The sequence below is a fragment of the Bos taurus genome, chromosome 6 (assembly GCF_002263795.3).
Source record: "Bos taurus isolate L1 Dominette 01449 registration number 42190680 breed Hereford chromosome 6, ARS-UCD2.0, whole genome shotgun sequence".
Taxonomy (NCBI): domain Eukaryota; kingdom Metazoa; phylum Chordata; class Mammalia; order Artiodactyla; family Bovidae; genus Bos; species Bos taurus.
The window spans coordinates 65201338-65211649 of NC_037333.1; the positions used below are offsets into that span (position 1 = coordinate 65201338).

Below are 10312 nucleotides of genomic sequence, written 5' to 3' on the forward strand. Positions count from 1 at the left end.
TATATTTTTAAAATCCGTAAGACTGTGCTTATCCCTATAAAAGTCAAATAAAAAGAAATGACATCGAAATCACTTAGGAAAATCCAGTTCATTCACTCAGTCATTAAAAAGCATTTATTTGATGCCTAAAGTTTGTTTTGGAGATACATTTATGTCTACATATAAAAAAATAGTACTACCTCTCTAAAAGTAGGAAATGTGAATCAGTGAGCTAGACTTCACACCATTCTAGCTTGTTAAAGGGAAACTGGATCTAGTTGATACTGAAATCCTTCATGCAGCAGGCAAGCAAACATTCTCTACGTGTGTGTGTGTGTGTGTGTACACATGCACAGATTTGAATTTGCAGTAGAGTGCATCTGCCAGACTATAGCAAGGGCAGGATCAAGTAAAGACTGATTTAGAGTTAGTGAGAGTGAAGCTCAGCAACATCAGAAATGGAAGTGGTTGGAATCACTTAAATAGTGATTCAGAGAGATGCAAATATATGGGGACCTTCAGATCTCTATCAACCCCATCATCTGTAGCATGGCAGGATTGTTGGAGGAAAGAAAACAAGCAGGTGAAGCTTTGAGGACTAGGAGTTGTAGCTGAAAACAGTGTCTTAGTTCCCCAGCACTTGGCAGCAATCAATCTGCAAGGCAAACTTGAATCAAGGGCACAGAAATGTTCCCCCAGGGAACCCCAGAAATATTGAGGGAAAGGACCCACTAAGTAAGCCCAGAATTGTGCTGACAAATGGGTAGTAACTCAAAGTCATTGGGATTTGGTATGGTAATGTTCATGTCATCTCATTTGTAACCAGCGCTGGTGAAGCACAAGGCCAACCCACAGATAACACAGACCACATCAAACACTCTACTGTTGTCCATCTTCTCTGCTCCTGTTTTCATTGTGTTCTCTAATTATATGGCTGTCTAAACCCTGGCCAAGAAAAGATATTTATCCATTTAGTTCACCTCACCAATAACCTTCTACTTAGTTTTACTCCATAACCCACCTCCAAGATATAAACAGATAATTTCAATTACAACTACAGTTTAGCCCAGGCCCTATTCTAGGAGACATTGTGGACTAGGAGCTTCATTTGTACTATCCTTTCCTCTTTTCTCTTTTTAAAAGTCTACCTTACCTTGGGTTCATTGTGATTTGTTTATTTGTTTTATTCTCTCCTTCTGCATAGTGAATTAATTTAGGACAGTCTGTCTTGTTCATATTTGCACCTAATTGAATGAAACTGAATGTTTGCATGTATGCAGACCTGATGTGGTGAAACCATTTTTCTGGAAGGATGATTCAAAAGCCTGGCAAAAAAGATGTCTTATCTTATTTTCAGGAGACCAACAAAAACAGATACCATAGAGCTATCCCCATGTATTAGTCTATGTGAGAGAAAGCCAGGAGGTTTCTGCAGAAAATCCCTAAGAAAATCAATGTAGGTAGACCTAAGGCTTTGAAACATGTGCTCATATAGAATATATTTTGGGAAATGAAAAATTAAAATGTCTTTATTGAAAGAATTAAATAATAGTGACACTAATACAATAGGATAAGACTGAAGCTTTGCTAAGGAAAACTCTGAATAACAGGACCAAGAAATCATGTGGAAGAGAGAACTCTGGCCCAGACTGACAGGTAGTGGGTGAAAAGAGAAGCCACAGGGTAGGATGAGATATTTTCAATTCTGAATCACCTTCCAAATAACCAAGTCCCTGTCTTGGGCTTTGCTATTCAGAGAACCAAACTAAAGTAGAATGGGATCAAGAGTGAAGGCCAACAAGCAGATAATGACTCTTCAGGTGGCACTTGTGGTAAAGAATCTGCCTGCCAATGCAGGAGACGCAGATACAAGTTAGATCCCTGTGTAGGGAAGATACCCTGGAATAGGAAATGGCAACCCATTCCTGTATTCTTGCCTGAAAAATTCCATGGACAGAGGAGCCTAGCAGGCCTCAGTCCATGGGGCTGCAGACAGTCGAACATGACTGAGTGACTAAGCACGTAATAGCACTTGAAGATAAAAGAGAGAGGAAAACACAATGTGGTAGGCTTAAAAATAGCTTCCCTCCAAAAAATTAAAAATTAAAAAATATACTCACATCAAATCTTGGGAACATGTGAGCATTACCTAATTTGGAAGAAGAGTCTTTGCAGATATGATTATGTTAAGGATCTTGAGATGAAAAAAATCTGGATTATCTAAGTAGCTCTAAATGTCATCATGTGTGTCTTTATGAGAGAAAAGTAGAGGGAGGTTTGACACAGAAACACAGAAAAGAAGAAAGCAACATGGAAACAAAAGCAAGAAACCAGAGTGTTGTGGTCACAAGCCAAGGGAGCTGGGAACCACCAGAAGCTGGAAGATGCAAAGAAGAGATTCCCTCTGAAGCCTCTGTAGGGAGTTTGACCTTACTGACACTTGATTTTGGATTTCTGGCCTCCAGAACTGTGAAAGAATACATTTCTGTTGCTTTAAGCCCCTGTGTTTATAAGGCAGCCCTTAAAAATAAATACACAAGAATCAAGGTTTGTATAAGACTACATGTAGGGAAAGAAGTTGAAAATGTCCTTATCAGGTGGTCCAATTTCTTGTTTAAATAAGAATCAAGTATTAAGTGAGTTTTAGAGTCTTCTTGTCCTTTAGAAGTAAGAGTCTTTTTTGAAGAATTTGGGAAGAAATGACTAAATACAAAAGAAAAGATTTCTGAGGAGAATCAGATTTAAAGTCATGAATGTGTAATGTGTTGATTGTCATCTCTTGGGACTTGACAGTTAACAACAGGGATGCTGTTTAATAAGCAGAAAATATCATTCCAGTGTCTTTTTGGAGTTCAGGGACTAGATTAAAGATCCTGGTAAAAACAAGGCAAGATTCTAATTCTGATCAGGGAATATGTAATTTAAAAGTGCACAAATATGAACACCTTCTAAAAGTTGAGAATTTTAAGGGAAGTCAGTTTTCTAGAAGCAAAAGCAAAAGCCTGGTAAACAAGAGAGCACCTGCTGAAGACATATTAGCATCAATTGTTACTTAGTACAGGAATAGGACCAGCTTCCCATGTCTTAGTTCAGAAGGAACCCCAGACAGCTGAGTTGAACTGAATGTGCAAATGAGAACTCAAATGGCCTTTCCTCTTTGCATAACTGGCATTTTGGATGTCACAATCTTCTTGCAGTTTTTTCATCCATTTCTGCCTTTGTTGATCTTCATTTTCAGCCTAAAGATTACTTGGGAGACAGAAAAGAGGAGAAAAACAGCAAAAGAAGAGGAGCAGAAAGAGCTGGAGGGAGTATCTTTACAAATATTACCTCGTACAAGTCTCGTGAGCATATAATGCAGGTATTATCATATTTTAGAGAGAAGAAAAGTGAGATTGGAAAAATTAGGCAGCCCAAAGTCACACAACATTTAAAAGATAAAGCCATAATTCAAACCCAAGTTGGACTATTATATACCTGAAACAGCCAGAGTTTATTTAGCCATGCTCCTACTGAAGGGCATCTTTGTTACTTCCGAGTTTTGGCAATCATGAACAAAGTTGTGACAAATGTTCATTTGCTAGTCTCTGTGTATGGGCTTCCCTGGTGGCTCAGAAGATAAAGCATCTGCCTACAATGCGGGAGACCCGGGTTCAATCCCTGGGTCGGGAAGATCCCCTGGAGAAGGAAATGGCAACCCACTCCAGTACTTTTACCTGGAAAATCTTATGGACAGAGGAGCCTGGTAGGCTACAGTCCATGGGGTCGCAAAGAGTCGGACATGACTGAGTGACTTCACTTCACTTCACTTCATGTTGACCAAAGTTTCCAACACATTGGGTTAAATATAAGGAGAGCAGTTGCTGGATCGTATGGTAAGAGTATGTATAGCTTTGTAGGAAACTGCAAAGCTGTATTCAAAGTGGCTATATCATTTCATTCCAATCAGCAGTTCCTGTTGCTTCATATGCTCATCAGCATTTGGTATTGCTTGCTTCATATTTTGGCCATTCCAATAGATGTGTAGTGGTATCTCATTGTCTTAATTTGTAATTTCCTAATAGTCAAGGCTATGGTTTTTCCAGTGGTCATGTACGGATGTGAGAGTTGGACTGTGAAGAAAGCTGAGCACTGAAGAATTGATGTGTTTTTTTTTAAATTTTATTTTTAAACTTTACATAATTGTATTAGTTTTGCCAAATATCAAAATGAATACGCCACAGGTATACATGTGTTCCCCATCCTGAACCCTCCTCCCTCCTCCCTCCCCATACCATCCCTCTGGGTCGTCCCAGTGCACTAGCCCCAAGCATCCAGTATCGTGCATCGAACCTGGACTGGCAACTCGTTTCATACATGATATTATACATGTTTCAATGCCATTCTCCCAAATCTTCCCACCCTCTCCCTCTCCCACAGAGTCCATAAGACTGTTCTATACATCAGTGTCTCTTTTGCTGTCTCGTACACAGGGTTATTGTTACCATCTTTCTAAATTCCATATATAGAATTGATGCTTTTGAACTGTGGTGTTGGAAAAGACTCTTGAGAGTCCCTTGGACTGCAAGGAGATCCAACCAGTCCATCCTAAAAGAGATCAGTCCTGGGTGTTCATTGGAAGGACTGATGCTGAGGCTGAAACTCCAATAATTTGGCCACCTCACATGAAGAGTTGACTCATTGGAAAAGACCCTGATGCTGGGAGGGATTGGGGGCAGGAGGAGAAGGGGATGACAGAGGATGAGATGGCTGGATGGCATCACCAACTCGATGGACATGAGTTTGGGTAAACTCCAAGAGTTGGTGATGGACAGGGAGGCCTGGTGTGCTGCGGTTCATGGGGTTGCAAAGAGTTGGACATGACTGAGTGACTGAACTGAAATGAACTGAATGACTTAATGATGTTGAACATTTTTTCAAATGATTCCTTGCCTTCGGTTTATCTTCTTTGGTGAGGTTTTGGTGTTCAAATCTTTTGCCTATGTTTCAATTAGCTTGCTCATTTTCTTGTGTTGAGTTAAAAGTACCCTGTATTTTGGATATAGTCCTTTTTCAGATGTGTCTTTTGCAAATGCTTTCCCTGGTCTTTAGCTTGCCTTCTCATTCTCTTGACAATGTCTTTTGCAGAGCAGAATTTTTCAACTTTAATGAAGTCCAGCTTATCAATTCTTTCTTTCATGGATTGTTATTTTAGTGTTATATCTAGAAAGTCATTACTAGATCCAAGATTATGCAGATTTTTTCTTATGTCCTAAGAGTTTTATACTCTTAGATTTTTTATTTAGTTTGTGATCCATTTTGAGCTATTTTTGTGATGGATATAAAGTCAGTCTCTAAATTTTTGTATGTGCATGTACAGTTATTCCAGCACTATTTGATGAAAAAACTCTCTTTGTTCTATTATATTTGTATTTTTTTTCCAATACCTCATCATTTTGGTTACTATAGCTTCGTAGAAAGTCTTGAAGTTGGGTTGTGTAAGTCCTCTGACTTTGTTCTTCTCTTTCAATGCTGTGTTGACTATTCTGAATTTTTTGGTCCTCTATAAAAAATTTAGAATCAACTTGTTGATAGCCACAAAATAAGAACTGACATCTTGACATATTGAGTTTTCTTATACATGAACATAGACTCTTTCTCCACTTCTTAAGGTCCTTAATATCTTTCATCAGACTTTTGTAGTTTGGGAGATAGAAGAGGCATATTTCAAAATAGCTCCATTTCTCTTTCTCCTGCTGGAAACAGGAGGGAATTTTTCTCCACTGCAAGAACCTAATGGGGCTCCTGGAGTTAAACTCACAGAAGTGTAGGCGCCCCCTGTGACTGGGTCCCCTTGGAGTTTTTCTATCTATTGTCTCCACACTGAGTCTCTAGCAATTCATTAATTATAGCTCAGGTTTCCCTACACCAGTACTGGTCCTATGGAGTTTCAGCTCTTGCGGTTCTGCTCTGGTCTCTGTATCTGCCTGTTTCTCTCTCCAATTTTAAATACAATGGTTTGTCCTGTAACCTCATTCTGAGAAATCTATGGAGATTTGTTAATTTTTCATTTTATTCACCTTTCTAATGTTTTTAGGATGGAGGGACAGTTTCTAAACTCTTTATATGCCAGGTAGAACCAACTGTGCTTATTTTGTTAATCAGCATTTTCCAGCTTCTCACTCTTTTCTAATCTACCTTTCCAAATACCAACAATTAATTAAATCACCCATTGAAGAAAAGTTATTAATATCTACTGAATTTAGAAAGACTCTGTAACCTGAAGGAAATTACAAACAGTAACTTGTGGCCAAGACATAAATTGCATATGCTTTCATGATTTTAAGGCCCCATGGAAGAAACCATCAACGATTTCTTCCATTTCTATTGCCTTGCTGTTATATCTAGTTAATAAACTACTTGATGTTCACATTGGATTATACTTTTTATAGGTAGGACATGGTATCATGTAGGGAAATTTCTAAAGTTTTAAAGTTATTGTCGACACCATGTGAATCAAATTTAAGACTCTTGTGTACATGGCAGTAATTTAAATAATAAATATCAACAATTTTTCAACAGTTAGAGTAGGAAATACATAAACAATAAAAGCACACTTCACTGGGGAGAAATGATTTGAAGCTAGATTTCTGAACAAGAATAGCATATTTTCTTTTAAATAGAAATTTACTACTTCAAGTTAAATCTAAGTTTCAGGCAAAGCAGTCTTTGATATTTATTATTTAAGTAATACTGAGAGGTAGGTAGAGCACAAAAGTAATTTTAGATTTTGCTATGGTGACAAATGTGAAATTACAATAGTAGGAGGATGACAGACTCAATCCTATGATAAAAATCACTCCCTATGTTTGTTAACAGTTTCTACACAAAGACTAGTTTCAAGCATTACTATTTAAATAATTCTACCTAGCCAGGTGGGAAGTTTTCAATAAGAGAAGCAGTTTCAGCCTTTCAGAAATTACAATATGCTAAAAATAATTGAATGCATCTGAGTATTTTCAACATCAGCATTTTACAATTCATCATTACTTCTCTTATTTATTTTCCAATTTAAACACCTTTCATAATTCATTAGGAAAGATATAAACTTGTCTTAACAAAAACTTAGATGGTAAAATTATCCATAACATGCATTTAAAAGATATTGCTCCTAGCCTATGTGACAGATTTTTCCCATGCTTAGCTTTTCCCCCTACATAAATGTTCATTTTTATATGTTCCCATCCTCTCACATCAACATTTGTATCCAATTAAAGTTTAAGTAAAAACTCCCACATTGTTTATTATGAAGTTAGTAAAATTTTCTCATATCTTGAAAAACCTGTATGCAGGTCAGGAAGCAACAGTTAGAACTGGACATGGAAAAACAGACTGGTTCCAAATAGGAAAAGGAGTACATCAAGTTTCTATATTGTCACCCTGCTTATTTAACTCATATGCAGAGTACATCATGAGAAACGCTGGGCTGGAGGAAGCACAAGCTGGAATCAAGATTGCAGGGATCAATAAACTCAGATATGCAGATGACACCACCCTTATGGCAGAAAGTGAAGAAGAACTAAAGAGCCTCTTGATGAAAGTGAAAGAGGAGAATGAAAAAGTTAGCTTAAAGCTCAACATTCAGAAAACTAAGATTTTTCTGGGCTCCAAAATCACTGCAGATGGTAATTGCAGCCATGAAATTAAAAGACGCTTACTCCTTGGAAGGAAAGTTATGACCAACCTAGACAGCATATTAAAGAGCAGGGACATTACTTTGCAAACAAAGGTCCATCTAGTCAAGGCTATTGTTTTTCCAGTAGTCATGTATGGATGTGAGAGTTGGACTATAAAGAAAGCTGAGCACCGAAGAATTGATGCTTTTGAACTGTGGTGTTGGAGAAGACTCTTAAGAGTCCCTTGGACTGCAAGGAGATCCAATCAGTACATCCAAAAGGGGAACAGTCCTGGGTGTTCCTTGGAGGGACTGGTGTTGAAGCTGAAACTCCAATACTTTGGCCACCTGATGCAGAGAGCTGACTCATTGGAAAAGACCCCAATGCTGGGAAAGATTGTGGGCAGGAGGAGAAGGGGAAGACAGAGGATGAGACGGTTGGATGGCATCACTGCCACAATAGACATGGGTTTGGGTGGACTCTGGGAGTTGGTGATGGACAGGGAGGCCTGGCCTGCTGTGGTTCATGGGGTCACAAAGAGTCAGACACAACTGAGTGAATGAACTGAACTAAACTGAACTGAATAGAAATCAATATAATAAAACTGCTTGTAAGTTTGAGAACACATTGGTATATTGAATTAATAAACAGTACATTGTGGAATAAAAGCTATGACAAAACCCATACAAGCATATGGTTCTTCTATGACTTTCAACTTCTTCAAATGTGTACATAGCCCTATTCATTTAAGCTTCTCTATTGTTTTTATTTTTTTTATTCATAAAGCTCTATTTATTCATTTTATATTTACATAAACAATCCATTAAATGGTACTTTGGGGGAGCCTTTCTTGATTGCCTGCCCTTACCTTATTTTATTAACCATAGGGCCTTATAGAAAATAGAAATTTTATTTATAGCACTTGTTCCACTTTATGTATTTACTTGCTTTGTAAATGTTACTCTCTATACAAAATTAGAAAAAATAGTTAACTTTACAACATTGTATTGGTTTTGCCATATATCAAAACGAATCTGCCACAGGTATACATGTGTTCCCTTCTCTCTTGTTCAAACTTTCCAAATGGTAAAAAAAAAAAAAATTGTATCCTTCAAAAAAAAATTTTTTTTAAGTGTAAAAAAAAATTTTTTTTAAGTGTAAAAAAAATTGTTAAAGATCATTTAATAAATACTTAATGTGTGTTCAGTATTTCCCAGGTACTGGGGATTCAATGACAAATTTGACAAATTAGATTCCAGTTCTTTCCACTATTGGGGCTTTGAATTTATGGTCCCTATCTAACAGGAAGGGAATTAGTCTGCTCTTCATTTGTCTGCCCCTTCATCATTCAGTTCTCACTTAAAGTATATTTCCTGCTCTTTTTCGTGGTGCCTCGGAGGCTGTTGGCCACTTCAGAATGAAGCTGAACATCTCTTTCCTGGCCACTGGCTGCCAGAAGCCCATTGAAGTGGATGATGAATGAAAACTTCGTAGCTTTCTACAAGAAGTGTATGGCCACAGAAGTTGATGCTGACGCTCTGGGTGAAGAATGGAAGGGTTCGGTGGTCCGAATCAGTGGCGGGAACGATAAGCAGGGTTTCCCCATGAAGTAGGATGTCTTGACCCATGGCCGAGTTTGCCTGCTACTGAGTAAGGGGCATTCCTGTTACAGACCAAGGAGGACTGGAGAAAGTGCAAATTTGTACGGGGTTGCATTATGGATGCCAATCTGAGGGTTCTCAATTTGGTCATCGTAAAAAAGGGGAGAAGGATATTCCTGGACTCACTGATACTATAGTGCTTCATCGCCTGGGTCCCAAAAGAGCTAGCAGAATCCACAAACTTTTCAATCTCTCTAAAAGAAGATGATGTCCACCAGTATGTTATGCGAAAGCCCCTAAACAAAGACGGTAAGAAACCTAGGACTAAAGCACCCAAGATTCAGCGTCTGGTGACTCCACGAGTTCTGCAACACAAACACCGGCATATTGCTCTGAAGAAACAGCGTACTAAGAAAAATAAAGACGAGGCTGCAGAATATGCTAAACTTTTGGCCAAGAGAATGAAGGAGGCCAAAGAAAAACGGCAGGAACAGATTGCCAAGAGATGGAGGCTGTCCTCTCTGAGAGCTTCTACTTCTAAGTCTGCGGCTAAGTCACTTCAGTCGTGTCCGACTCTGTGCGACCCCATAGACGGCTGCCCACCAGGCTCCGCCGTCCCTGGGACTCTCCACGCAAGAACACTGGAGTGGGTTGCCATTTCCTTCTCCAAGTCTGAGTCCAGTCAAAAATGAGATGTTCTAAGAGTAACAAATAAATAAGATCAGACATCAAAAAATAAATAAATAAAGTATATTTCCTTAGGCCCTCTGTGATCATCCTCTTTGATGGGCCACTACTCCATCCCCAATTTCGTATCACAAAACTGTGCTTGAATTTCATTACTTTTTGAAATTATTTTATTCACATTTTTGCTTACTTTTTTCTTACTTTTCTATCCAAGTAGAATGAAAGTCCCACAGAGTATACCTTTATGGTACCTCCAGTAATGCAGATTATACTTTGTGCATGGTAGAGTTTCAATTAATATTTCTTAAATTAATTAATCAATAAGAAAATAAATAAGTAAATGTTCCTGACAATATGAAGTTAACTTCTGTTGGGGGCTTCCATTCTAAG

At 38.2% G+C, this 10312-nt stretch overlaps 1 pseudogene; it reads left to right on the forward strand.

The window, feature by feature from the left end:
• Positions 1 to 9051: 9051 nt before the first annotated feature.
• On the forward strand, positions 9052 to 9975 carry LOC100298320 (small ribosomal subunit protein eS6-like; annotated as a pseudogene).
• Positions 9976 to 10312: the final 337 nt, after the last annotated feature.